A 6,006-nucleotide genomic window follows, 5' to 3' on the forward strand; every position below is an offset into this window, starting at 1 on the left:
ACCCCTTTGTAAAAAAACTAACGGGTTTTCACAAATTTTCCCTTTTAAACAAAATACAAAAAAAATAAATCAAAAGGGAAAACTGTTTGAATTTTTTTTCCCCTTCCAATAGTTAAAAATTTAAATTTGACAGAAAAATACATATAATCATTTTCTTCTCTTTTTAGGGTCTTTTAGTGACAAAAATTATTTTTAAAGGCATCAAGGGCCTTTTTTTGCATTAAACAATGACCTTTAAAAAAAAGTCTTTATTTAAAAACACTACTTTTTAAAGAGAAATGGGGTTTAATTTCTGGTTTTATTTGAAAAAATTGACATGACAGAAGGTTGAAAAAGATCCATGCAATATACATTATTCATATCAAGTGATATGTCTGAAAATTTAAATTCGCTACCTTTTCAACACGAGGAAATATCCACTTACACATTTATGTGCCTTAAAATCTTATAACAACAAAATCAACTCCCTAAGAAGGAATGCCTTGTTCAGTTATGGGAGAAAAGTTGCATGATACAGTGTATTCTCTAGTTTTCTATAATCTACATGACTCTCAAGGGTGTAAGGTGTAAAATGGTAACATTTGCTAACTTGATTTACCATATCTTCTTAAAGACTCAATGTCTAGAAATAAAAACAATCCGAGTGTCTTATTTTCCTCTACAACCATGCTGTAATTCTTATATTCACTGATAAATAATTTTGAAAGTCCCAAAAGGCTAATGCATATAATATTTTGTATTCTTGTCTTTTTAGAAAATTTTTTTTATGTAGAATGTGTGGAATTTTAAAACAAAAGAAGAACCCTTTTTGTGTTTTATAAATACCAAAAATTGTACAAATAATAAAAATTTTGTTTTTAAACTTTATAAAAAGGCCAAAACAAATATTTCAGTTATTCTAGCTATTTTGAATTTTTTTTTCTATAAAAATTTATCTTATTTTTTTTTCCTTTTTTACCATTTGTTTTTAATTTTTTCTAACAAATATAGTTTTGGGGGGGCCGTTTTTTGACCCCCTTTTTTTTAGGCAATTTTAAACTTTCCACTAACCAAGGGTTTTTCCCCCCCTTTGGGAAATCCTTAGGGAGGTTTTTTAAAGAAGGATTTTTAATTTTTGCTTAATAAAGGGAAAAAAACCCCCCAACTTTCCCCATTTAAAAAAAATTGGGGAAAATTAAAATTTTTCATGTAAAAATTTTGGTTTTTTGGGTTTTTTAAAAAAGGGTTTTTTTAAAAATTTTCTATAATTTAAAAACAAAGGTTTGGGGGAGGAAATTTTTCCCCCTTTTTTGAAAAAAAAATTTGGTTTAAATACCCGAAGAGGCCCAAAAACAAAATCTTAAAACCTCTTAAAAAAACTTTTTTTTTTTTTAAAAGAAAATTTGTTTTTTTTTTTCCCTAAAAAAGCATAATAAAATTCAAAAATTTTTTTAAGGGATTAAAAAGGAATTTTATTTTTCAAGGGTGAAAGTTGGTATTTAAATAAAATTTCGGGAAATTGGAGGGGAAAAATAAAAAATTGATTTTCGGGGAAAATGTGGGAAAATGGAATGTCTCTTAATTTAAAAAAACATGGAATATTGTTTGTAAAAAGAATAAACTTCTGGCAAAAAATATACTGTTTTTAAAGGGGGTTTAATCATTTGCAAAAGATTACAAAGCCCTTTTTTTTAAGGCAAAAAACTTCCCTTTTTTTTCAAAAACCCAAACATTTTTGGGGGAAAACATTCGTTTTTAAAAATTCAAACAAAATTTTTTTTGGGAATTTTCTTTATTAATTTAAAAAAACCCTTTTTTAAAATTTTTTAAAAAATTAAAAATTCCCTAGGGAATGAAAGTTTTAAAATTTTTACAGTTTAATTCAAAGTTTACCAAATTAAAAAAAAAGGGGGGTTGTTTAATTTTTACAGTTTTTTAAAGTTAAAATTTGTTTTTTTTGGGGAAAAAAAAATTTTAAAAAACACAATAAATTTTGTGAAAGTAAAAAATTTTAAAACAAAACCAAAAAGGAAAAAAAATTTTTTTAACCGGTAATTTTTTTTTCCCAAAGTTTTAAAAACCCTTGAAAAAATGATTTTTTATTTTAACCCAAAATAAACCCTTTTGGTTTCTGTTTATGTTAGAAATTATTGTTCCAACCCCGGGGTATTTTGAAATAAAGTTTTAAGATTTTAATTTTTAACTTTTTTAAGGGGCAAAAAAAAGAAATTGTTTTTTAATGGTAACCGCCTTAAAAACCAACTAAATTTTTCAACGCCCGAAAAAAAAATTCTTTGTTTTTGGGATAATTTTCTTTTTTAATTTAAATTTTTTCTAATTTGTTTAAAAAAATTTTTTTTTAAAAAAGGCGGGAACAAGGCCAATTGGGTTTTCCCGCCCCAAAAAAAAAAAAACCCCCAAAAAATTTTTTTTTTTGGTTTTTGGTCCCAATTGAAAAAAACCCAGCTTCCCCTAATTTTAAGGTTGCCCAAAAGGTTGGGGTTAACTTAAACCCTTCCAAAAAAATTTTAAAGGGAATTGGGAAAGAATTAAAGTTTTTTGGATTTTTTGCTGTTTAAAAAATTTAAAAGGGTTTTTTGGGGGGGCTGGTCTGGGTTCCCCCAAGGGGGACCCTTTTTTTGGTTTTTTTAAAAAACTTGATTTTGGCTTTTCCCAAAGTGGGTGGGGGATCCCCGCACATCGTTTAATATTGTAAAAACCCCTGGGAAAAAAATTTAAAAAAATTTTTAAATATATTTTTCCCTTTTTTATTTTCAACATTTCAATATTTTTGTTTTTTATTGTGAACTTAAAAATGAAATCTATGCCATTTAAAAGGGAAATTCACTTAAAATTTTTTTTTTTTTAAAATGGGGAAAGGGATGCTAAAAATTTTTGGGTCGTTTTCAAAATTTTTTTTCAGAATAAATTTTTGCCAAAATGACCCCCCAAAAATTTAAAGGGTTTTTAATCTTTTTAAACAAATTTGGTTAAGAATAACACAATACCAGATTTTTTAATTTTAAACCAAAATATTTTTTTTTTATCTTTTGCATATTTTTTTTTTAAGGGCCCCGGATCTATGAGGAAAAAATCCATTTAAGATAACAGTAAAAAGGGTCAATGAAAAAAGTTGCTTTTCTGAAAATTTTTATCTTATAAAAAATTTATACAGGGAAAAAGGCTCAGCCCAAAAAAAAACCAATTTTTACTGTAACGACGGTCATATTTTTTAAAACTGCTATAAATGGGTTTTGTCTCATAAAACCACTCAGTATTTCTTTTTTAAATGTCACTAAAATTCTCATTAACAAACAAAAACCAAAGTAGCCTTCATGTTTGTTTTATTTTTTGTCTAGAAAACCAAAATTTGGCAATTATCTTCTGCTTTTGTCATAATATTACATAAAATACAATCCAAAATCATGAATAATACACGACCCATTCTCAAATTTGATCCCTATAAGCCATTAAGCAGAAATGTAAAACACAATGGACTCGTTAAAGACCAATAATGTATAAACTTGATTCAATATGCAGAGAGTGATCTTTAATTTACTACGACAATTTTAGTTTGTGTTCACGCTAACACAAATTTATTTCTTTTCACTATCAACATTCACGTGCATCAGTCTTGCAACTAAAAGCCGTGGCCACTACCTGTCATGATACAACACCTTTTTAATGGTAATCCCGGTATTTCTTTTTACCCCCGCCTTCAAAAACATTGTTTTTTAATAATGGGGAAAAATGTTTATTTTGGTCAACATTTATAGGGGGGAAATTGTCGGATCTATGAATGAAATGGGAATTTTTTATCCCATATTTAGGAAAACCTTTCTTCACCTACTTATTTACTTATTTGGTTTGCACCACCTTTAACAGATTTTTTCTAAAAAAAAATATGTGTAAGTTGCCCGTCATTCTATCTATCAAAACAGGAAACATTAAATTTCTTAACCATCCCTTGAGAGCAACTCCACGAGTTCTTAAAGCCCAAAAAAAATAAAAAATGGGAATTTTCCTTTACAAAGATAAACTAGCATTTAAAACAGAAAGATATGCAAATGATAATATACTCAGAAATAAATTGAAATTTGTAAATTTTTGCATGATTCCAGTGAAAAAAGTGTTTCAACTTTTCACAAAAAAAGTGTTTCATTTTTTACAAAATTAAGAATAATTTGAATAATTATACCCTGAAAAACGGAGTAAATAAATGACCTGAAATTTTGCACACCCATAATAACGGTCGAGCTTAACTAAACAATATCCTCTAATGTCTTTGTTCACTACATAATATTTTACTTTTAATACAGTTTTTAAAAAATTTCATTTCAAAGCTGCTTTAACTTAAAAACTACTCCCGGGGCTGTATGTCCTTGAACAAAAAATTTAAAAAATGACTGCATAAAACTTTCACTTTTTAGTTTACTCTAAGTTACACTGCATGGTTTAAAGAAACTTTTTTTACGTAAGTTTTCGAATAAGTAATCATTCTATTTTTTGTAATTTGTAGTACTTACTTTAAATGGTTATTTTCTGTGGCTGGTTTAAGAATCTTTTTAAGGTTTATTTCTGTGGCATCAAAACCACTGCAACAAAAGGAAAATATTACTGTAAAATTCAATTTAAAATAAATTTTAGATCTGTTGAAAAAACATTTATAAGATATACAGCAACTTTTCAAGGTTTACTGGTGAAAGAAGATCTCAGGTTCCCCTCTTTGCTGTGTGATAAAAATGTGCGGGGGATCCAAGTAGAAACCATTGTCTGACCTTCTGGCAAGATTTTTTGTGAACACGTAATGGTGAAGGGCAATCATGCAAAAGTCCCTGGCAAGATTTCAAAACTCATACAAGCCAGTAAATCTTGCGAAGAAGCACTGACATTTTTATACCTTAAAGAAACTATTGTCAGGATCAGGCAGGTTTTTTTGGTCTTCCCATTGATTCCCGGTAATATATTTTTACAAATGTTCACTTTATCTTTGCTATAAATAGAAACTCCAGTAGATAAAAGCTGTTACACCTAAGGCATTACCATGTTGACAACTTGTTCTACGACATGTTAACACATTATGTGATTTTACATGTCAAAACAGTCCTCTCACAAATGTTGGCTTAAAATTATTAAATATTTAAGGAAACAATAAATACAACCCTGTGAGACAGCTGTCATTTTATAATTGACTTTTTATGAACATAAAATTCCTTCACTGGAATTATGCTAGGTCATGAAAATTGCGCACACTTCAGATTTTTTTAATACATGGCAAAACCTTTTTTGATTTAGTAAGCAAATTTTTATTTTTATCAACATCAGGTATTTCTTTTCATCAATACCTTAAATACGTTTCAGTGAACTTTGCCACTTTTGTATCCTGATAAAGGTAACGGGAATTTAACGTCAAATTGGTTGATTTTTGTTTCCGTTGCTAGTCACATGAAAACCTGCCACATGATCAGAAACAGCAGATGAGAAAAGTCATGAAATTTTCGAACTTCATCGAGCTTATTACTTTTTTGTGTTATAACCCCTTCGTTACCCTTATTACGAGTTTATATTGCCGTCTCGTCCTTTTTCGCACAGTAACAGCTCATAGTTAAATTCTCCTATTGTCTATTTCATATTCTTTTGTGTCTATTTCAGGGGGCCGAGAGCTGAATCAAAGCACCTCCGGGACTCTATATCTGTCACCTGTACACAAATAACAAAGATATAGATATATAGCATTTCAAATTTGTCTTCTTTAATTTTATGGTTATTTAAGGCAAACAAGCATAATTAAGTCAATATGGCGCCAAAACAGGAAAGATTTCATTTGATTAGTTTCAAATAACACTTTTTTAAATGCATGTTCATTTTAATATCATTAACATTTCTTGGAAATAAAAGCTTCTAAAAGTTACTTTAATGAGCATATTGACAAAGATTGTTTTTTGTTTACAATTAGAGATAAAACTATAGATTTTTTCTTTAAAATACATTCCTTTTTTTTCTCTGTTATATGGCGATCAAAAATGA

This window comes from Ruditapes philippinarum, unplaced genomic scaffold (genome assembly GCF_026571515.1).
Source record: "Ruditapes philippinarum isolate M1 unplaced genomic scaffold, ASM2657151v2 ctg4720_1_1_1_1, whole genome shotgun sequence".
Taxonomy (NCBI): Eukaryota; Metazoa; Mollusca; class Bivalvia; order Venerida; family Veneridae; genus Ruditapes; species Ruditapes philippinarum.